Source organism: Doryrhamphus excisus, linkage group LG5 (assembly GCF_037039965.1).
Source record: "Doryrhamphus excisus strain RoL-2023G ecotype Guam linkage group LG5, RoL_Dexc_Guam_v1.1, whole genome shotgun sequence".
Classification (NCBI taxonomy): Eukaryota; Metazoa; Chordata; class Actinopteri; order Syngnathiformes; family Syngnathidae; genus Doryrhamphus; species Doryrhamphus excisus.
The window spans coordinates 1,249,750-1,274,110 of record NC_136361.1 but is presented as its reverse complement, the minus strand read 5'-3'; the positions used below and the strand labels follow the sequence as shown (position 1 = coordinate 1,274,110).

Below are 24,361 nucleotides of genomic sequence, written 5' to 3'. Positions count from 1 at the left end.
GCTTGGAATTCTTTACTAATCCTCCTCAAAGTGATTACTTTTTGTGTCAAAAAGATTATGGAGATCCCAACAACTATTTCACTGGAGTTAGCCAAAGGAACTAAAGTCAAATGTTGGATTGGGTATGACCAACGACTACGACACAATTTAAAAGCTTTTCCAATGAATGACTTACGTATATAAAGTGATATATACGGCAGACAATCAGTTTTCTTCAGTTATTAGCTCGGTGACCAAAGGGGCGCACAAATACATGCCCCAGGTATTGATTGAACACCACATTGATTGGCGGTGATGCACGAATCAGGCTTGCTTTGCTCTGGTTTTTCCAAACGGGATGAAAGCTCATTGGAATGTTTGCTACACACCGAATTATTTTTGTACTCCACAGACAGGAAGTCAGCCACTGGTGACACGGCTATCTACGATGCACGCTTCAGGAACATTGCACTTAAATTTATTTTATGTATTATTAGTATTATTATTTTAACAGAATGTTTTTATGTCCCTAAGAGAAGCCACGGCCACATCCAAGTATAATTATGTAGCACTTACCTGTATAAATTCATGTCCACTTCAAGTGAATGAGGCTCCCTGGAAAACTGGTTACAGCAGAAGAATACACGCAACTACACAACTAACACTGGACTCTGGTGAACACGATAAAGATATTATAACGTCTCCCTGGATGGTTGTGTACTTGGATGTCACTATTCGCCTACTGTATAGCTGATGAGTGTATGGGTTTGGCTTCTACGTGATTCTTTGACCCGATTGGTCGGTTGTACCATCGATACGTAAGGTACACATTCCCGGCAACATGCATCCGTTTGACCTCACCTTTCTTCTGAAACTTTTCACCGACTCGATACACCTCCATCTGATGTACTTTGCTGCCGTCCTCAGGTCTTCGTCATGCTCAGTTTCCAGGCAACTGAAGGGCACGCTGATGAGCGCCGCAAAGCATAATAGCAGACTGGCAAAGCTGGAGCGAGAACTTGACAAGTTTAATGAAGACAGGCAGGCGAAACAAAGAGGAGCGAGACAAAGAAACAGAAGCCAGAGATCAGGGAGGGTCAGACCCAGAAGAAAAGTGGCGTTCGCAGACGGCGTTCCGCACATTTCCCTCCAAGGGTGACTCAACATGACCTTGACACATAGCTAAGTTTACGTACATGCACACTATATTCCTGCATCAGTCGCAATTATAGTCATTTTCCTAACATTAAAAACAGAATTCAGAGCCATGACAAATGCCTGTATTATGTAAAACCCTAAATGGGGTCATGCTTGCAATCGGAATATAAATCATCCTCACCACTCAGATGGAACCGGTTGGGATCGGCTGGTGAAGAAATCAAACACAGCCGGAAAATGCGAGGAGTAAACTCATTTGATACTGTAGTTTTTCTGAAAGACTTAAATAGAGTAAAAGCACCGTGCTGGCAACCACTTAGATGCAAAATGTAACATGACGATGGCGCTTATTGAAGGACGTAACGATAGAAAATATTGTTGTGCCATTCTAAAGTGAATGTTATGTTGCATAGTCAGAACTTTGGTAGCCAGCACAAATGTCACAGAACGGAAATAATTTATTTTGGGGGGGGTCCTAAGTGCCCCATTGCCGTGATGTTGAATCTACATCAAACCCAAGAAAGATTCTGTGAGCGTTTGGTTTGGCCTTAAGCCTGCTGGGTCAGTCTTTAGTTTTCACTTTGGTCTCTTCCCTGTCAGGGGTCGCCACAGCCAGTCAATCCCATGCATGGTTTTGGTTTCACCCCGGGGGGGGGGGCTGTGCCCTTCCCGTTACAAGCCGCGGCCTCCGTCACGAAGGTGTGCACCATGACACCGGCGGGGATTTATGATGGTCAGCGGACGGTTGACTATTTCTTACAGTCACGGCGTCGACCCCCTTTATTAAAATCCCTACCCCAATATTTGATGTTACTATTGGAGTCACGTCTGGCCAGTGAATGACACAATCCATTGATATCTCACTCAATTGAAATGCCACGGAGCAATAACAATTTGCTACAGCAAACAGCTTGCAAATAAAGCTGGCCTCCCTGAGCGGTAATAAAAAGCCTGGCGTGGAGGAGGTTATATTGGGACTGTGAGAAATCAAATAGATAGGATCTGGAGTGCTGCGTTTGGACGCCGAGCTCTGAAAGGAGAGTTAGGCTGTCCATTGTGCTGTGTAAATATTGCACACATCAAGTCATGGATTTCAGTCGTGATGAAATGCCCGGAGGTCACAGACACGAGCACGAAAACGCCTTGCTCTTGCTCAATATGAATATATATATATATATATATAGATATTTATGCTTGGCACGAGGAGCCACTTTGCCTAAGAAAACGCTGGAAAATGATGAAGTGTTGTAGAAGTAGGAACAAACATTTGTATTTAAATGTATGTTACACGTGTGTATTCCACGTATTTGAATCATAACTATAAGACGTCTGCACTGTGATGAAACCATATCGCCCTTCATAAATAAAGTTCACTTTTGAGAACGTACATGCCATATGTTATATGTCATGTAGATATTTCAGAGCAAAATAAGGGAACTTGGCTTTGGTTGAGTCAAAGGAATCACATGACAGGCCCCGCCCCCCTTATGTGTCACCGTCCTGACCTGCAGCGGAGTGGTGACATTTGTGTTGCACCAATGTTTAGTACCAAGTGGACTGGAGAGGATTGTTAAAAAGTTAAAAAATACAGGAATGGGAGAGAAGGGCGAAATATAAGAGTTAGCCCGGAGGAAAAAGAGGTTGGCAAAAACAGAACATGCCAACTCCACGCAAAAAGGTCTGAGCCAAGATCTGAACCGTATTGTTCCATATGTAACAGCTTTTATTCCTGATACAGAAAGAATAAAACACCATGCCGTCTATTTACTGGAGTCTACTTTCAACGCGTTGGAAAGGTTAACCCGCACATAAAGCTCCTTTATCGTGTGTGGGTGTTAACCTTTAACCAGGGGCCGTGTTGGCGTTTGTTTGGAGCCGCGGCCTCACAAGGTCACGTAAGCTCACCATCCTGTCACACGCCCGCGGGTCCAGACTCCACTTTTAGTTGAAGATAACCTCGCTGGTGTGCTGGTGGGCTGCATGAGTCACTGATTGTCCGTGTTTACCGAGGTCACCGGCGCCGTGGTTGTGGAGCGTCCAGCGGCTTTATCTGTCACCTGGCTTCCGTGGCCTAACAGGCTCCTGTGTGACGAGGTACAAGCAAAGATGTCCGGACATTGTAAACAAGCGGCAAGCTCATCTGACACCAGTGTGTGTGTGTGTGTGTGTGTGTGTGTGTGTGTGCGTGTGAGATAGTTACCTCTCTCAAGGAGGTGATGTTTTCATCACTGTTTGTTCATGAGCCGCATGACCAAAAACACTCAACTGCATTTACGCAACAGTGGAGCGGCCCAAGAAGGAAATCAATAAATGACAGAGCCAACCTTTTTTCTGGTCCTTTTCACTGCAAGATGGAAGCTTTGTTAGGAATGGAACATTATCCTCTCTGCGGTGGATAAGCACAACGGTGTTGCTGTACTCATCTCAAACAGGGTGCAGGGTAAAACTTCCACTGTGGTCTAAATCTCAATTCATTTAATAATTATATTAAAACGGTCTTAAGAATGTTATATTTTCCAATTCATGGTAGATAAGCACAAATTTTGCCGTAATCTAAAATATATTTATTACTGTATTAGTAAAATTAAACCGCCTCATGCTTATATTAAAAAGGCGGTTAGGAATGGAACATTTTACATGACATAACATGTACTAATTGATCATTAATCATTGCAGCAAAACATCCCATAATACGCAGGGTAAAACTATCCCGTCTCATGATGGTCTAAATCGAGCTCAGGTTGGATTTTGGATTCATTTGATTACAAAAAGATGCTGGAAGGTGAATGGAATATTTTCCACCTTTTTTACACAAGCACGGCAACATGTTTGTGCATATCCATCACTCAGTGGAAAATATGCCATTCCTAACACCTCCTTCATAAATTCAAGCCATTTTATTGATCCTCGCTGGGATTTTTATCGCCTGGATGTACGAGTGGAGCAGAGGTCGAGCAGGAAGCCCACTGCCCCCCCAGGACTCAATTAAGTGTCCTCATTCCAACCGGCACAGCATCATGGCCAGTCTCCAACTCCGGTGCTGTGCTAAATCTTTTGATTAGCCGACGAGAGTTTGAGCTGGATCCTTCCGCCTTCATCTTTCTCTCTTTCAACTGGAACGCCGGGAGCATGAGCGTGAAATATCAGGGATCTCTTACACAGATCCAATAACTTTCATTTAAACGCTCTCGCTTCAAATCTTTCGGCAAAAAGAGTCAACAGTGCTGTTAAAGTATTGATTATAAACGTCTTTATCTTTATCCTCTTCATCGGCATGCACACAGGCCCCGACGCCCCCCCCCCCCAATCAAGTGGGGACACACCAAAGGCCGATTGCAATCTCCACTGTTTGCCATCATTCAGATTTCCAATCCGGCAGGCTGATGGGAACGCCGCACGCCTCCCCGACAAAGACACACAAGCAACCTTCCATGAAGGCACGTTAAACGTCCTTTCACTTGCCGTTTGCACGTGAGCAAAACGGGCACGCTTGAAGTTAGGATGCATACCAGCCTGAGGAGTGCTGCGGGGGGAACTCATCAAAATGTGCAAATGAGTAAGCATGCTAATGGCCGAGGGGCCGTAAATAGAACGGAAAACTAAAACAGTCATGAAGGTTACTCTGATGCTGACACAATACCCGGAATATGCACACCAGCGTCCTGGGGTGATCCAGGCCGTCCTCATCAGCATCAATGATTCATATTAGGGATCCAGGATGAGGACCTGCTGATTGGAATAAGACAAAACAGCCCAGATATCACAATTACCTGGACTGTGAAGGTGAGTAAATCAAGCGTTACCTCTGTTTTTTTCCAGTCTGTGATGTTCACGCCATGTCCAAACGTCCCCTTCGCCCACTGGTAAACAAAAGAAAAGTAAATCAGCCTTTTCTCTTCAACATTGTTCCTTTTGCTTTTTTCTTCCTTTTGTTTCAATTTCTAGAACTTTGGAAAAAAAAACTTGAAACCTAAAACCGTGTTTAATAACGTTCTACGACACAAAACAATAACACTAGCAGCCTTTGGCTCCACACAGGAAATACTGGACCTTTTCATTCAGGAAGATTTGTTGACAATAACAAAATTCCAGAACGCTCCACCACTTGGATTGATGTGCCGTGGTGAGACGTTTCATTAAATAACCGACAAGGCATATTGTCCCCCCCCCCCGCCCCCCTCCTCTCATAGCGCCACCAAATGCACGCCACTTTAATGAGGCCGTTTCTCGTGCTGCAACTCCATGAGAAACAAATGCGTCATTCCAACCAACAGTGGCGGCGTGATTGCAATCCTCGCTTCCTCCATTTGCATCGTGTGAAGACGTCCCCGTGACCTCGCCGTGTCCTCGTCTTCGGGATTCAGCACAGCCACACCCGTGATGGGATGATGCTTCACTCTGAAGGGACCCGAGGGGGGGACTGGGCCTCTTTGAAAGCCATCAGCCAACACCTCAAACAGCATATCGTGTGTGTGTGTGTGTGTGTGTGTGTGTGTGTGTGTGTCATCCAGAGTGCAGTGCTGATCTACAGCAGGGGCGTCCAAATTTCCCATCGGGGGCACATAGTGACAAATGAAAAGATGCAACTTTGCTACTTTGATATTTTGGAACGTAGATATGCTAAGAAGAACAAGCCTATGATTATCGACTTTGCCCCCCCCCCACCCCCATTTCTTCCATTTTCATTTTCTAAATATTTCGACCTTCTTAAATAATCTGCCAGTTTTCTTCTGCGATATTTCTTTGTTGCCATCAAATTTTCACTTAATTTCTATAATAATACTGTTTTCACAAGCTAATTTTTCAAATTTGGTTTTCGTTTCATGTAATATGTCTTTTAGTTGCATTAATATTTGGGTTTTTTTGGTAAAATCTCTGCCGTTTCATATTTCAACTTTCTTATAAATTTCATTCTTGTAATATCGTGACTTTATTGTCAACACAACCTAACTTTTCACATTTTTAAAAAGTTTTCTTTTTGAAAATGATATGTTTAGAATGTAAAACGGGCAGTAAATGGACCCCGGGGTGCACTTTGGACACCCCTGCCCCATTTGCATGACGTTTGAAGGAGTCCCTGTGACCTCTCAGTGTCCTCGTCTTTGGGGTTCAGCCCAGCCACACTCGTGATGGGATGAGATGGGATTGGGGGGGGGTCTTTGAGGTGCTGGTTGACGGCTTTCAAACAGCATATTGTGTGTGTGTGCACTACATCTACAGGTTCTTGGAGACGTGATGTTCCACTTTCACCAACAGTGCAGCAACCATCCTTTTCTTCCCATAAGTGTCGTTTTTTTGTCCTTTCATGTTCTCTTAATCTTCACACTAAAAGGAAACCATCCTCTTTCGACTATATTCCCTCTCCTCGGCTTGAAAGGATAATGTTGCACGGGAGGCGGGCCCAGGCAGCCCATCTCCGTCTTTTAACGCCGCCTGTCAGCTTGACTCTTCCTCTCTGAGGGAGGGAGTTTCCGTGATGAAGATGCTCATTTCTCCCCCCCTGTGGAGGGCCCCATTGCAACACTGCGCCATTAGCCAGAGGTTGCGCTTGTGCTGTGACGGCTTATTAACATATTTCATCTGCAAGTGCAACTGGCCCTTCACAATTCAATTGCACTTCCTATTTTCCTGGCGATGACGGCCAACTTGAAAGTTTGTTTTCAGTTCAATATGCTAAGTTTTTTTCCGCCTGGAATAAAAGGCGCACGAAATGACTTGCATCGTCTCTCCATGCATTCAACATGCATGAATAGACAGAAATGTCATCATAAAAAACACCTTCCTCCCTTCCTGCCACTCAAGTCTTTTGTCTGCTTGCTTTGTTCGATGCTAGCGGTCCGTAGTCTTGCTCAGCCACCGTGAAGGACAGAAATGCTGCACGGATCTGCCGGGGGCATCCGGACCCCCTGGAGCAAGTACACTTTGGATTAATATTTCAATCTGTATGCAAGATTTAAAATGTTCTGCATAGTCAAGCAGGGCTTGTGGGGGTGAGGGACTGGTGGGCTTGTTTAGCACCTAAAACTCCACGTGGCGAGATGGGCTTTTTTTACCGATAAAGCTATTCATTCGCCATCCGATACACAGACTCGTGCCGCCGGATGCATTTGTACATTTGGAGAAATGATGCTACTGGTGACCAAACATCCTCTGGTGGTTGTCACCCTTTTTGTTTCGTGCCATGAAATGGACCGGCATGATGCAGGACGTCCAGTCCTAGCGACACGCATGTTAAACGTGGCGAGATGCTAGCTTGCGACGCCATCCCAGTTGAAAAATGTTCAACTTTTCATTGCTGTCAGGAGCTTCGTGGAGCAACCAATGAACGGACAGGATGCTGGCCGCATCACAGGGCCCGTACGCACCTGACAAGTTTGACATGACAAGCTACGCTAAAAATGAGCATGTCCGTGAATTTCTGTATTTTGTGCACGTAGACGTGCGTACGGCAGGTTGCGACCGAGGCTTTACCGCAACATGTTAATTTCATGCATGTCTTTGAAAAGCACGCGCCAAGAATGTAAGCACATATTCCTAAGAACTCTGAAGGAGGCTTATTGTTTCCTTTCATGAACGGATCCCGGCGTGTTGCTCATGAACTTGCAGTCATTGCCTCTCCATGATGGCGCTTATTATTCCTCATCATTTCCAGCCAGGTAGTAATTAGGTGTGTGTCGCTTGCTATGCTATTGTTGATACAATACACATCACTCAGGCTGCAATTGTGAGAAGATTAGGCATTTTAATACAGCAGGTGAGAATTAGAAGAATGTGAGGGGGAAAGGAGGCGCGCCATGTTTATTCATGACGGAAACAATACGATTCTCATATCATGATTGAAAATGACTCAGTCGTCGGGCACAATCAAGTGTTCTTGACTGGTGCTGATGATCAAAATGAAAAAGCAAAGTGACTCCCGTCTCGCTTGATATGCAGCGGAAGCAAAACAAAGAGCAAATTGGCTTTTTTCAGAGATCAAGAGCTGATTGCAGAGAGCATTTCCCGCGCACGTTTGTCATGCATAAACCATAACAAGGATGCAAACTGATCGCCTAGGTGATCTTGACGAAAACAAGACTTAGGGAACCCTAATAGCCGTTACGCTCAGTCATTGGCCAAGGACACAGCGTGTACACAAAGCAATCATTTTATTTATGATACGCTGACTCTCATTTAGTGTGGGATTGCGATTGTCCTTTATCCAAAAAAACACCATTATTCAAATGTTTGAAATGACCTTGTGTTCATGATTTGGTGAAGGACTTCTGCTGGGCCAAGACGGCGGACATGACTGCAAAGCGGCGCCTTGGGTTTCGTAATTTATCACAAAAGTCGCACAAAAACTGAAATGTATGAAAACCAAAGCGATGTTTGAACCGAGTCAAATGAAGTCGTTCATCTTAGTTTGTGATTCGTGTGTTTACACCTTTACCCTCCTTGCCGTCCTATTTTGGGCTGGAACGGAGCTTATTGGAGTCTGGTTTGGGTTTGAATGTGACTTACAGGATGTTGGAGTATTCTGTACACCAGGGCTGCCAATTAGGTACTTCTAAAATGGCCCACAGATCCAAAAAGGTCCACTTAAATGAAGAAGATCTGAGCACCCCTAAGGTTTTCATGATCATTTCTATCAATATTTTCTCATTTATGAGGATATTCCTCTTTGTTCATGCGAGTTAACCTTCTTTGCTTATTCCGAAGCCTGCTCTATTAATCGTTAAGCGTGAACGCTTTGATTGAGGGAAGCGTTGGTGTTCGGATCAGGAGTGATGAAGACATGCAACATTCCTTCAAACAACAGAAGCCAAACTTTTTTTGCACTTTACATTGAATGAAGACTTCACCGTGTTCATATTTCACGGCGTACACAAACGTGCAAATCACATTTTATGAGACCTGAGTTTGGCACGCTTGGAGAAGTTCTGCCCTTCACTCTGTAAAGTCTAATATCACGGACTACAAAGCAATAAATCAACTTAAAGTCAAACACCGAAGTTCACCACAAACTATTGTCAATGGGTCATGGGTTATGTATGGATTTCTTTCCATCCATCCATCCATCCATCCATGCCGCTTATCTGCACGAGTGTCAAGGTGACTATACGGATGTAACGTCGTGGTAGACATGCATAGATATGTATATATCATATAGTTAGTTTGTAAAAAGGTTCAATTCTTGATGATTTTTTAAAGAATCCTACATTTATCGTGGTCTGGTCTGGAACCGATTGACCGCACTAAACGAGGGACGACTGTAGTACCAAGATGACGTCCTCTCAGATCAAAAGTGCCAAGATTCACCGGCGTGATGAAGGAAGCGGTTTGTTTGTCCTTAAATAAATATGAGGCTTGAAGGCACCTCCTCAGCCTTGCTCCTCGCACCCCAGTTGTCCTCTCCGTCACCGTTATGAAACAACAAACACTTCTTCCCTGCTCGGTTTTCCTTAGAAGTTTTCATCGGTGTTTGCCTTCATCTCCGAGCGAGGGGGATGAAGGGGGATGAAGGGGAATGCGGTGGCATTTATCACGTCGGGATGCGAAGGAGCGTGCGGCGTCTATCTTTGAAGAGCTGCTCAGATATAACATGATGCTGGAGAAGCAGAACGATGACAATGCTAATGAGCGCCGGTGTCCTGCTGAGAAGATGAAGAGGGTTTCTGCAGAGTGAGATTTACGGCGTTCGGTCCAGGTGCAAAACGTATATTAAGAACACCAACTAAAAGATCAGAAGCGGAACGACAACCCAGTCGGAGGTGAGATCATAGTCTCCCATAAAGACATTCACAAGTTTCCAATTAAAGCCATGACGGCAAAACGGATAGGTGCTCTGGAAGCACTTAGCGCTTCCGAGATAAGACCAGCAGTGGTTTGCAGAACGTGACGTCAAGCACGCTTTAACCTTCTGAACACTGACCGACAGATCACAAATCATGAGGTGAGCGTCTGCGTGAGGGACGCGCAACCAATTTGTCTTCCCGGACGCCACCTCGGTGACGTTTGCATCGGGTTGAAAAGAACAGCTGCACGTCAGCTTTCCCGCCTGTGGCTTCAAACCACACGCCCGTCTGACACAGACCCTTGATGGTGCGTGACGTGACCTACTTGCGTACAAGTCACAGTCAGTCATGACAGATACCGACTTCTCACGTACAGTTCCCCAACAAAAAGCCAGGATGTTCTCCGCCTGTACGTACGACACCGTTACACTGCTGAGGGTGAAACCTGGTTGTTGTCCGACCAAAACTGGACACCACAGCACCACCAGGAGGGGACTCTACAATGGAGTTTTGGGTCCCTCTGATTCGGGGAACAATTGTGAAGCGCTGGACTGCCCCCATACTGCGTCCACGGACGCCATCATCCTTGACCCGACTATCCCGAATCCTGACACCAACTGCGTAGTTTACAAGACGCAAGGAAAACACAGTTGACACCTGAACCGGACCCTTGATTAAACACGACCAACAAGTGCCAGCTATGAAAGCCGCTTGTGTCAAACCGTGAGATCTCCTTTGCGGAGGCAAGACTGCCCGCGTCCTTAGAAATGTCAGCTCGCCATCCCAAGACTCATCTCAGTGGAGCTGCGGAAATAGAAAGAAGAAATACAGAAGACAGATAAAGTATTGTCGGTGTGAAAGACGCAGGCAGCCATATTGATGGGCTTAACCGAACGGCCGCTAAAGCGCTAATGTCCAACAGCAATGTCATCCGTCAAATGGGGCCTTCAGCCGTTGTTCCCGGCCCAGGTTTCTTTCAGGCCAACCTTGAGTGACAGGAAGGATTGATGCGCGCGTCTACACAAGCTTGTCTTCCCCCGGCGACACGTCTATTCCTCTTCAAGCAATTGCACCAACGGACAAGACAAAGCAAGTAGTTGCGCATTTCACCGACATTCTTCTTTGTCGGGAACAGCCCGAGTGACAAGCGGAGTTCACTTATTTCCAAACGCCCTCGCTCGGCGCTGGGCGACCAACGCATGCCAGCTGATTCTGAACAACTTCAACACGCTGGCTCCGCCATAGCATGTTGGCCGCGTCCCCAGCAGGAGATAAGCGTGTTGGCGGAAGCGAGGTGCGAGGACTTTGGTGTTAGAGGTCTGCGTCTTTCAGGAAGACAGGAGGGCGGGCGTGATGGCCGACTGGCACCTGCTCCGGAGACACCAGATGGCCGGCAGGGTGAAGGGACCCTGTGGAACTCTGGGCATCTGCAGCTCGTGTCGGGATTCTGGCAAGGCGGCCGTGTTTGGCCAGCCGTTGGCCCCTCGGCAGCCTGCGGTCTGACGATGGGAAACCGGAATGGGCAAGGAATGAGTGGAAACGCACCTGATGCTGTGTTGACATGCGGGGAATCCATGGCGCTCATCCAAATAAGCTCGGAGAGCGCGGAGAGCGAGTGAGAGGGTTTGGCAGCTTACCTCGGCGAAGTTGAAGTTAGAGGCTCATCAAAAAAGTTTTGTTTAATTAGACACTTGGCCAGATGAGCCTGCCCCCCCCACATCAATCTTGCATTATCTCTGTAAGCTTTAAAACAAAACACACAAATACACATACATTATATGCATGTATACACATACACACATTTACTGTACATGTATAGATATATTGTACATACATAGTACTGTACAATACATATACAAACACACACACATACTGTATATACCTATCCGTATAGTGCAACACTCCATCACTGCAAAATGATGAACATGTTAGTAAACAAGGACTTTGGCAGCCAGCGCCATCATTGCTAAGGTTTCGCTAAAGTGAATTGAAAGTATGAGCGTGTTGAATGATCTAGCGGCAAGGAAACCATCGGCTAAATCCTTGCAACATTTATTTTTCCCCTCCAACAGGAATTTCTCCCTTGTCATTACTCACCAACGTTGCACCCTCCAGCCGGACTGAGCTGTTATCAATAATTACAATACAAATCTGAAGACGCTGCCATAAAAGTGACGGCTCAATAGAAATACGAGCACACGCCAAAATGCCTTTGTTTTGATCAATAAGAGAAACAGACGAGAAACAACTGTTGAGGCCATCACATCTTCATTAGGACTGTTTGATGTCATAACGTGGAGACTAGCCTGGGACATATTCAATTCCAATAAAATATCACCCAGCATATGGTGGCTGATATGGGGGGATGATGTCATAGCAATACATCTGATGACATGAAAAATAGCCCAGATAACCAACAATGCAAAAATAGGCAAAAAATGAGGTCAAATTACCTACACTGTGCAGGTGAGCAAATCAAGTGCCTCCTTTTTCCCTCCTGCTGACAATGGCCTGTCGTATCGTCCTGAGCTCACCTGTAAACAAACATTCACTTTCAAAAAAAAAAAACTCATCAGACACCAGCTGCTCGGAGCGTGTGCCCGAATACAGCACACCTTGTTGGGCCAGCAGATGGTGGGTTGTCCTGATAGTGATAAGCTAGTGGTAATTTCATGATATTTGATTGGGACAAATCAGCAAGTACGTTTGGTCTAATCCTAATTCCTACCTACACTTTCATCGACATTAAAAGTATTATCGGTTATCTTATTCTTGCAAATCAGAAAGTTGTTTTTGGTTTGATATCATGCATGTCTAGTTTGTGTTGATTTAGAACCATTCATAGTCACTCGATGCTGCATATGCTACTGCAGGGGCTGATACGCAGAACCGGTGTCATCAAAATCAAGTGCTTGAGTAAATTTGGGTTAGAATTTACTTTTTTCCAATTTTGACACAATTAGGACATCTCATTCTTGCACATTCAAAACCACAGACAACGTGATTGGTCTACAAACGGCCACTTTCCCATACGTATGTTGTAGCCATCATTCTTAATTGTGAGAACCAACCAGCATCTTCAGGGTGCAGGTACAGGTACAGGTGGTGTGCCCTGGCTGGTGTTTGCTTTTAAACGCATTTATTTTGAAAGAACAAAAATGTTTTGTGGAATCATACCTTTCATAGCCTGCTGGCAGCCATCAAGTGCGTCCAACATCCTCGCCAATCAATGCGGCACCTCTCCCTCCCTCGGAGGTTCTGCCTGAATCAACAGCGAAAGGTGGATGAAGGTGGATGAAGCCCACCGAGCCAGCCAGCTCTTCCGCTCTTGGTTGCGTAGCCGTTTAAAGCCGCCGCCAAGTCCCACGGGCGGCCGCTTGGCTGAGACTAAACAGCCCAAAGACGGCCCCGCTGATCAATATTTGAGCAGCTTTGTTCTGCCTGAGCTGCACGGTCCTTGTCGTACGGGGCCCCCCCTCCTCTCCCTGGGATGTCAGGACACGGCGGGCTGTTTGAGGCCTGCTTCCGGAGGTGATCCAGAAGAAGTGAGGACATCCCTTGATCCATTATGGATGAAGCGGGGAATTCCGTGTTGTGTTGTTTTCCTGTAATTGCAGGGGAAAACAAGATAACATTGGTGCAGGAAGAACAAACATGCAAACCACAAGGTGCCTTCACACCCTGGAAACAAACACACACACACACACACACACCAGGACGGCCCCTCTGGATCCATCCAATTTAGAGCTCGGTGCAAGGCAGCAAGTGACACGGTTGTCAACACTGAATATGTAAGGTACGTCTCCAAACATTCAATTGGAGGTTTTGGAAAAGAAGCGCCTGCGAACTGGTTTGTTTGATGGCGAGACACCGACACAAACACTCGAAGCTCAAATGTGATCCAGCATAACCACCATAACTGAAGGACTGGAGAAAGGATTTGCCTTTCATTACTCAGCAGCTTCTTGCCAGAAAAAATCAAATATGGCTTTGAATTATTATTTTTTTTTAGATTCAATGGATTTCACGTTCTTCCTGCAATGTCGGAAAGGAAAATTGTGGATAATCCCTTTGATGCAATCGCTAAGGAAACTGATTTGCAAATTGCAACCCAGATTAAAACAATGATACCAGTTTAGATTCAACAAAGGGTCCCTGACATGAGTCACCAAATATCTTATCAATTGTTTGGAAATATGTTCCATATTGTTCAAATTTTGGAAGCAAACAGTATATTTGGAAAAACGACACCAGCCACCAGCTAGCTCTTGTTTTTCAGCTTCAACACGCATATTCTACTGTATATATTCGACAGGTCATAGATGATGCTTGATCTGTCAAACGTTAGTTTGTGCTTACAGTCATGGAAATGTTGTAATATTCACTCAGAATAAGGTCAACTCTCTCCAGTCATTAATTATCTCTTTGGTGACGGCATGCGGGACATCACTGCCATCGTGCCGTCTAAAATCATATCCTGTCTCGCATGTCCAATTTCGCCTCAACCTCCTGCCATGAAACTGCAGATTCATTTCATTCACCGTTTCCTTGGCAACACTTTCTGCGCAAACCAACAGGCTTCAGCAAGCAAGAGTGGAGTCATTATTTACTGCAGTGTTCTGAAACGCTGATATTAACTGCCGTGCTCTCTACCGCCATGTCTATTTCCATCCTCCACATTAGGAGGGACATAATTGCAGCCTCCACGCCTCCCATGTTTGCGGTCCAGTTACTCACCGGACATTTTCATGCACCGCAATGACATGGGATGAAAAAGATGCTTTGTGGGAGTTGGAAATCATTGCTAGCATTTAAAAACAAAGTCCGAGGTGCTTTGACGCCATATCAATTAAAGCACTTTCTTTTTTTGGGGTCATTAGATTAGGAACTGGCAAACAGCAAGTCCACGTTTAAGAGGGCGATGAATCCAACATTCAATAAGGCTGCCTGTGTTCACTTTTCCTCATTCATGCATGACAGTACATTGGGGGGGGTAGTTGTCCCAATGTCCCAAGTGTGGCCTGGGAGGCATTTGCAGCCTGCAGCCATTTTCTTCCTTGGCCCGCTGCACAGTCAGAAAATTATTTAACAGGAAAATTTTTAAAAATTGAAAAATCTGCAGTAATTTTATAAAAAAGATGATTGAGAAAAAGTTGTAGTCTAACCAGAAAGTTGTAATTTACAAAAATAAGTAAGTTCTAATATCATGACGACTAAACGAATCAAGTTGTAATTTAGGCTCCAGAACCCCCCCCCCCCCCCCCAATGAGGATAGGCGGGATAGAAAATGGATGGATGGAGTTCTAATTGTTTTAAAATTAGGTTGTGAAAAATGTCATTTTGCAGTAATAAAGTCTAAATATTATGGGAATAAAGAAGAAAAGAAGGAAGCTGAAATATTTGGAACATTTTTAAAAAGCAGAAATTAAAAAATGCTGTCATTTTGCCAGAATAAAGTCCAAATAAAGTGAAGTATTAGGAGAGAAGAGCCATATTCTAACAAGGAAAAAAGTCACATTTTTACAAACTCATGGAGGAACGAATTATGTCATTTTAGTCCCGCCAACTTGAAGTATTAAAAAAAATGATTTTTCCATTTTGTATTCATTCAAAAAGTGGTAATAGTATGAAAAACAATGGAATGGCTAGCTACCATCTTCTTTGTCCGCCAATGAAAGATGGTGGCTGAGCAGCACACAGGTGCTCCCGTCCTTGCCTGACCTTCAGGATCGCCTCGCACTGAACACCCGCTTTGTCTCGGAAATGGCAGCAATTAGCGGCTGGGGCCAAGCTGAGAGCTTATTTTGAATGCGAGATGGGGCGAAGCCAGGGAGGATGGGGTCCGTGAGGAGAAAACAGTCCTGAACGAGCCACGGGAGCCCGGAGAGGGAGGCGGACTGAGGGGGGAGCCAGAAGGTCAGGGATAATTAGAAGCCTTTGTGGCCCTCGAGAGGCTCAGGAGGAAGTCCACAGATGGGCCCCTCAGCTCCCAGACACCTTGGAGTGGGTGATGCACATACACGACACGCACACTAACACACCTGAAGGGGGTTCCATGTAAGCCGGTACAATAGACCGATATCATATCACTGCTGTCTTCATCATTGGCACAAATAACTGGACCCTCCGTGCCTGTGGTCGGACCCCCATCCAGGCAATAGACCTTTTATTTCCCGCCCTCCTGACTTTAAATACTATTAAGAGTCGTATAATAATTTCCATATTCAATCTTCTGCACATACCACGGTATGAGTTGCAGAAACATGAAAACATTTCAGCAAATGGGATTTTTTCCCCCTAAATGTATCCCGCAATACATTTCAGTTCTGTGGCTATCGTCACATTTTCTCCTCTTTGCAGTGGCATTCCAAACATTTTTAATTTCATATCAACAAGGTTGATAGGTTTCTGAAAACACTCGATTAGTACTCATGAAAAATGACTTCTACTACAACTGTCATTGCTATCAGTGACTGTGGCCCAGCAAGGTGCACTGTATTCAGGCACACGCTCCGAGCAGCCGGTGTGCCACCATGGAGGTCTCTGGCAAACCTTTTGCACTTTTCAAATGCCAGAGCGCTGGCGTTTCAGGTGGCTCGTAAGGTTTGTGTGCTCGCTGATTCCCCCCCCCATCAGAACATTTGCTACAACTGGCATTCAAAATGCCTCTCAAAGTAAGTGTTTGTCCCAAAAGGCCGTTAACGTTGCGAGGCACTCGAAAAGAGCGCTTGATGTGCTTACCTGCACAGTACGGGGAACCTCACCTCATTGAGGCTTTTAAACGATGGTTTGTCTGAGCTGTTTTTAATCCAATCGGAATGACATCGTTCCGATCCAATAATTATTGTTCCTCCCTACTTTCAACACCGCCACACACACAGCTGTCTGATTTCATATTTTGCTGTGAAAATGCAGACATACTAAACGTCTTATCAACGGAGCCCACATCCCAGCCTCCAGGGCCCACGCCTCGGTGACCCACTAGTGGGGGGGTCAATTCACTAACTACATTTCGCTGTGCCTCAGGTATGGAATATGCAAAACGGCTGTGATAATGCTAATTAATGACCTGACATTTCTATTCATATTCGACCACGGCTGCAGTGTTTTCACGTGAGATGATGCAATCCTTTCCGAGGCGCTTCAGTGTTTGTGTCTGCAGGCGACACGCGAGCTGAATGCGGTCTGACACGTACGACGAGGCCGCGTTGACTGGAATGATGTTCATGCTACTGGAACCAGTAAAAGCAATCAGTTCCATCCTTGACAGCAGGCCTCCAAGGCCGTCTGGGGCCCCACCACGCCGACGCGAGCCCCATTACTGCCACTCAGGTGCCATGAGCATTAGGGGCGTTGATGGTTGCCTTATTAGATGATTAATGGAACAAGCGATCAATGCAACATCACTTGTCTGCCTGCCTTTTCCGTCACAGACGGACTTTTGGGACAAAACGACCTTGGCTGCTTAGCATTCACACATCTCGCCGTGTCTGTAGTCCATGTAGGATGATGTAAAGGCAAAACAAATGTATAACGACAGCAGGCCAACATTCCACTGCAGCTCCGACAACCGAGGCGGTGAGAAGAAATTACTTCTGATTGATATTTCGCCTCTTGTCACCAGTGCAATTTCAGCCAGTGATGGATGGGAATGAAAGTTTCTCTCCGCAGAGATGCTGCGTTTCGCTCCAGCGCTTTGTAAATAAGTCCTATGTGCAACATTTTAATGAAGGTTACACAGGAAGCAGGACTAAGTGGGCGTCTTGGTTAAGCTACATGGGTCACCTGCAGTAAATCTCCGCATGATGGATTGTGTGCATTTGATAAGCTTTGTTTAATCTGAAGCTTAGCGGTCCAGCATGCTAATTTAACATCATGCACGGCATGTAAATATTAGATAAATGCCAGGTTCATTAAGGCTTGCCAGACAGCTCCTCTTTCTGTCTGCTGTGAATGGAGATGAGTGAACGTGCTCCAGCCTGGGGGTCGGGGTTCCCGGTCTGGGGGTCATCCTTTGAGACCGGAGCCGTCTGGTGATGTGCCCGAGCTGAAATACACACATTTATTTCTGGATTGGTTCAAGATCCGCTATGCACACTAGCCTCACGCTACTAATGAACAAGATGGTTTACAGACGTCTCGATGTGACATACGTACGTCACTTTGACTGACATGCGTCACATTCAGCATCTCCAGGTACTGCATGGAAATAGGGCTGGGTGTCATTTACTGTATTTTCTTGTCCTGCCACTTGCAGTATACAGTATACACTGGTGCCTTGCTTAACATGAATCCGTGGCTTTGTGCATATTTATTTACATCATGGGTCCATGCGTCTGTCATTTGCAGTGTAGACGAGTCGTGAACAGCAAATTCCAGGTTGAGTCTCCCGAGTATTCCTGACAGCCAATAAAAGGTCACCCGGATGGCCGACACCTTCTTACTTCCTTGGGATGTCTTAGCTCGGCCATTCCTGCGGCGTCCTGACGGCTCTAGAGCCGAGACTGTGGCCTTTCGCTCAGCCAAGCACCCACTAAGAGCTAAGCAGCGCGTTTGATTGACAGCTTGGGGTTATAGATAAGGTGCTGACCTGATCATTAGCAAAATGGCATTGTGATGCTTTCCCAGGCTCTGTTGAGGGACACAATAAAAGTCAGATTCTTAATGAGGCTTTAATGAGGCTTGGCAAGCCCTCGCCCCTTCATTAAATAAACCAACTCAATTCTTGTTCTTTAAGTTTCACTTTCTCTCCAAGAACATCCATTCTTAAATAGCTTGAGGCCTCCGCATCTTCACGTATTGATGCTAGTCTGCACTGACCGATCAATTGTGTCAATCGCACAAAAACACGATCGTGACCATCCATGAGAGAACATTAGAAAGTACTCGTGGCGAGGGCAGGGACTTTAACAATAAAGCAACAATAAAAATAATTGTGTACCTTGGTGCTGGTTAGCTACGATTACTACACTTTTAGATTCAGTCAGATGTGCATAGAAGGCTTGGTCGTGCAACACATACATACGACTGATGGACAAATACTGGAAGAGATACGGACACACCAAAGACGCAATGTTCTCACCCGCAAACGTTGGCTTCCACTCCACAGGCTTGGCGGCTGCTTGACATGCACGGTACACCACCATGCTAGGAACTTCATTAGTCTTCCTCATCCATGCTGGAGTCCACCACTGCAACCTCATACATCGCCGTTATTGTTCATACAATTGACTCCTTGATCATTGACTGGTTCTGGTAGCAATGCGGTCCCAAGAACTGGGAAGAAAAAGATCTTTTACCTGGGAGAAATTCTGACCACATGTGTGGGTAGGAACGTAGATCCACATCTCATCCCCAACCCAGAGATGGCACTCCACCACGGACTACGACTTCGAGGAGCTGATTCTCATCGCAGATGCTTAACAGATCAGTTGGTCACGGCCACGGCGGTCAGAACTTCTGTCCCAAAAGTAACGAACAGAATCAGTGACAATGGACATCCCTGATGGCGTCTCACCCTCACTGCAAACGAGTCTTTCGGGCTTATTAGCAGGACCAAAAAGCGGCCGAAATAAGTTTTCTCCTTAGGGTGTCTGGGCTCCCCTTGGAGATAAGGTGAGAAGAACAGTCATCCGGGAGAAACTCCACAGAGAGAGGAACCAGATGAGGTGGCTGGTGGCTCCCTGGGGAGGCGTTCGTGTCACATGTGCCAGGCAGACCCAGAAAAATGGTATTTAGGAATCTTGCACATTATCCACCAGTGGACTCTAATAAGACTGTAAATGCATGGAGCTAAGCTAAGCTACAGCTAAACGAGTCACCATCCAGCTACTGTATTAGCAAGTCAGGCTGTGGTGGAGCATGCAGGGAAAGATGGCCGACCGCAACCTTCTGGTTTTTTTACAGTAGAATCTGCAGCATATTGATTCCGTTCTTCAGCGGGAATATTGATAGGCTTCATGCTCCGTGTTGGGGAAAATCAATGTCAGGGTGCAGAAAGAGACAAAGGACTGATGGAAAACTGAGCAAACAAGGAAAAATTGGAAAAAATGGATTTGTTTGGAAACCTACCTGCAACAACATGAGGGATGCCCTTTCCTATATGGCATCAATTCTTTTTCAGGCAATATGTACGTATGTTGGTTCTATGTATGTATCTACTTTAAAATGAAAACACACCACTGAGTATTACTGATACTCTATAGGCACAATTTACTTCTCTTTAGAGTAATCCCTCGACTGTTCATCAACATCTCATGTAGACATCATGCAAAGCAAGTCAAGTTGTAGATTAGGATTACACCAAATTGGTATTCGTCAGGAAGGGCATCCGGAATATAAAGGGCTCAATCCAAAAATGATCCGAAGTGGCGTCTCGGTAATCAGGAAAAAGCATAAAGAAACTTGAACAAGATAAATGGGAAAATATGAGTGAAAAGTAGACAAATTGAAACGTAGAAAGTAGAAAACGATAAAAAAAATAACAGAAGCAAAGAATAACAAAGAGTTGAAACTGAAGGAAATAAAAATAAAAACCAACAAAGAAGAGAAAAGAAGAATAGATAAAGGACAGACTTATTCCTTGCACAAAGACAGGAGACTGACGAGCATATTATTCCTGCAAGACCCGTCCCCCCCCCCCGGCGGTCGTCCACTGTAACGGACCCACCGCTTGCTCTCCTCCCCACAGACGCAGCCAGCTGAGTCCCAGGACTGGGGAGGCTTGCAGGGCACCGACAGGCCACGCCAAAGCTAATTACCCCTTGGAGACGTGAGGAGGATCAGTCAGCTGTGTCTCACACACACACATGGGGGGGGTTAACCCCGTCCCTGCCTCATCTCTGGTGACAGTGACTTTTTAATGAATCAAGAGAGGTTTTTAAAGCATCTGGTGTCATCTGTCACCCCCCCCCAACCCCGCATTGTGAGTTCCATCTCCAAATAAAAAGACCGGCACGGTCGATCAATGGCAGGAATATTCCAAGCAGAGCCGTTGTTGAGAAGCAAGCATTTCAATGCTCCGATGCATTTCATCATCTCATTTGTATGCCCTTGGATGCTAATGTGTGGCTAATTCCATGTTTGCAGCACAACTCACGCTCGCGGTGCATTTAGCTTTTATGGCACCCCATCACACTCTGCTAAATAATAACTCATTTGCTGAGCATGCCTTCTGAATGATGAATATTAGCTTGGATAAGTGCTGGCCTGTCACTGGGGATGATCACGCTCGCTCTTGCTTGGGTACATTTTTAGGAGTTCCATTATTATGGGATATTTTTGAGAATCAAGCTTGTGTATCAGCCATATTGTTCTATTCAAAGTACTCCTTTTATACATCAAATGTTCAGAACTACACTGAAAAGAAGAGTTGTGTACAGTAATCCCTCGATTGTTGCGGTTAAATGCTTCCGGACTCGATTGCAATAAGTGAATATGTAATTCATACGTAAGTACAAATCAATATTAATAAACTGAATATTTGTAGTTACTGCATGGAAAACTTGTTTGACTTAAATATGTGTTTTATTATTGAAAAAACACCCCAAACGTCACTCTAACTCTCCAGTTAGTCTTTGTTTACGTCTCATGCAGGACACGCAAGGCTGGCATAGCAAGCTAGCAAGCTAACTAGCTCACCTCTTCAAGTGTTTGAAACCGAGAGGGGAAGCCGAACAAAGACAGGAACAAACCACTTCCACACGGAACGAGAGGAGAACCTTTTGTTACACTCAATGCCGTGTGAAGGGTGATGTAATCTAACCTTACTGATTCCTCGTGACCACAACACTCCATATAACTCATCTTTCATATTCCTCGACTAATAATTGACAGTCAGGAAGCAGCCATCATTTTACTATGTTTAGAAAAACTGCAATATAGCAAAGCAGGACTGCAGCCTTCTGTTTGATAAGAGCTAAGACAAAGTTGCAAATGCATAATTATGTCCTCTGTTGCCAGGAGAGTTTATTTTCCAAGGCGTCCGTCTGAAAGCGTGGCACACGGTTGCCTGTTGATTGCTTAGCAGGATTACTTGGGTGAAACCGCTTCCCAATTTCAGTCCCTGTTGAAGGAAGTGCATACGAGCACTTGGAGCTCCAGTTATTCTATTCCATTCTGTTCTACTCACGACTATCAAATATTGACGATTGGATGAATGAAAAAGGGCCAAAGGTTCAAATCTTGTTTCTAAAAACACATTTTACCTTTAAGTGCCCACAAAGGCACCTGGGTAGGTTTTGAAAGAAAAGTGAACCTGCAGTGTGAGACAATGCTCCTCATCAGGATCCTTGACGTCGGGGAGTTATGGCCCCCAAGGGGGTGCGGATAATGTGCACCATTGTCATGCTCTCTCCTCGGGGTCCCAAGGGGGTACCCTTCCCCAAACAGGTAGCACTCTCAATGATGAGGCCCCACCCGAACAATAGCGAGCCGCCGGTGAGAGAAGTGCCTTCATTTAGTGGCCACAAGTTGGTCTTCTTTGACGTCAGAGTAGAAAACTGAGCCTGAGAAAATAGTAGCCATCCATTGGGGGGCTTGGAGTCCACCGACTTGCTGCTGTTTCATGGCTGACTATGGCCCATTAGTCCAAAAGTACCGAAAGACAAGCCTGCTAGCTCAGTCTGGAATTATTTAAGTTTTGTGTCTCAGGTGTCTACGGTTCAGAAAGCAAATCGATTGGCCTTGACCCCTTGACCTCTCCCAAGTGTCTATCGTCTCCAAATATCGCCTGGAAGCTGCCATTTCCGTGACAAGCAACATTCAATATTGTTACTGCAGAACAAGATTGTGCTCTTTTGTGTCAACTTGAGCGTGTTGCAATGCCCTATCGGCCTTCCGTCTGGGGGGGTGGTGGGTGGGGTGGGGGAGACGTGACTTTTTGCTTTCTGTCCGAGCTGCCAGGTACTTTTCCTATCAGGATATGAACTACCCAAGGGTGTAGCAACATTCTAACCATGACGTGTGTCATTTCTGCTGTCTGATAAACGGAGCTTGCCAGGCCCCCCTACAAGCCCCCCCCCAATGCACGCGTGACTCGTCACTGCTGTATTTCACTAACACGCAAATGAGGTCAAGCCTGATCAAGCCTGCTCCGAGAGACCCTTAATTTTCCATTTGAATTTTTTTTTTTTTTTTTAATAAGAAGACACGAGAGTCCTTGCACCCCCAATCTTAATTGGAAAACTAAAACATGATGAACGCATGCATTCAGGAGCAATCCAATCACCAGGCCCTTGGAAAGCAGATGGCTTTGAAAAGGAGATATATTTTTTCGCTCAGAATTCTATGATGTTTTTGTGAGGCAGAAAGAGCGATGGTATACCCCCTTCGTATATACCCCCCCCCCTTCATTTCTCTTACAGGACTTTTATTGCACCGACGGCCCAAAACAAACAGCAATAAAGCCAATGTAACCATGGATACACAAGGGCCACATCTTTCTTTTCTCTCTTACCAACGACACTGAAACATCACTCTTTTGACTTTAAGTGTGGGGAGTTTGTAGCGCACCCTGCTTCTTCAAGGTCATCAAACAAAGCACCGCAGGCTTTGACGGGAAGAAAAGGAGCATCCTCAAAGTTGTCCTGACATTTTTGTGTGCGAGAAACACTGAAGCACAAGCATTGATTGGTCCAAATATTGCTTCTCTCGCAAGTTGGCGTAATTGAAAGAGAGACGGGTCAGGTTTTGGTCGTCACCCTGACTGACTGAACGTCTAATCTCTTGACAGCGCTAATGAACACATCGGCTAATTGGAAGCACGGGGAGTGTGCTTTCAAACGCACAACGTGACACAGCTACACATGATCCGTGTTCATCTTCCTCCTCCGTGCGGCATCGAGCCTGCAGAGACGGCTAATCATACATTTTCTCCTTTCTGCCATTGTGTCAAGGTGCCAAGTCGGCTGTGTACTTTAGTTCAGCGTCCATCATCCAAAATGACATTTTCTACTCAAACTGCTCAAAAAACTATTTGCAACACAACATCTGTGCTAGGAATGGAATATTTTCCAAAGACGAGCATTACGTAATATGAGCTCACTGGGAATCAGCAACGTTCGATTAGACGTGCTGGGGCTGACAAAGTTTTTGGCTTCTTTGTCCTTGAATGGTACCAGAGAACGTGAGGTGCATTCACAGACATCGTGTCATTACACCCCCCCCGCCCATCACAACCCACCAGTTGAGAATCCCTGGTTTAGCTAGGAGGAAAAAAAAGCCCAACAAATAAATAGCGGTGGTGAGAGGAAAGGTGAGGGGGGGGGAATGGTTCCATCCTCGCAGCCGGGGAGGAAGAGCGTGGAGATATTGAGAATCTAAAGGTGGCTGTAATGGATTCTTCTCACACCTTCCATGAGGTGACCTGCCCGGGAGGAAGAGGGGGGCCTCTTCACTCATGACAGGTATGAACAGAAAGGGGGGGGGGCGCTCTGAGGCTGAAATTC

General features: G+C 45.6%; 1 protein-coding gene and 1 long non-coding RNA gene across 6 annotated transcripts in view; both read right to left on the bottom strand.

Annotated features, from left to right (window-relative positions):
• Window positions 1–3,421, bottom strand: part of LOC131108420 (neuropilin-1a) — a 68,160-nt gene extending 64,739 nt beyond the window's left edge. For 4 of the 5 annotated variants that reach the window (XM_078790544.1, XM_078790540.1, XM_078790541.1 and 1 more), the window contains exons 1-3: window positions 3,338–3,421; window positions 3,043–3,219; window positions 841–985 (exon numbers count right to left, since the gene is read on the bottom strand). The gene's annotated coding sequence lies outside the window, so the exon portion shown is untranslated. Of the gene's footprint in view, window positions 1–840; window positions 1,361–3,042; window positions 3,220–3,337 lie in introns of those variants that run through there. The other variant, XM_078790539.1, reaches the window with a different exon arrangement.
• Window positions 3,422–4,942: 1,521 nt separating this feature from the next.
• LOC144898455 (uncharacterized) overlaps window positions 4,943–24,361 on the bottom strand; it is a 48,554-nt gene continuing 29,135 nt past the window's right edge. Inside the window, exons 4-6 of the long non-coding RNA XR_013627328.1 lie at window positions 13,092–13,519; window positions 12,368–12,448; window positions 4,943–4,997 (exon numbers count right to left, since the gene is read on the bottom strand). This is a non-coding gene — a long non-coding RNA (uncharacterized LOC144898455). The remainder of the gene's footprint in view (window positions 4,998–12,367; window positions 12,449–13,091; window positions 13,520–24,361) is intronic.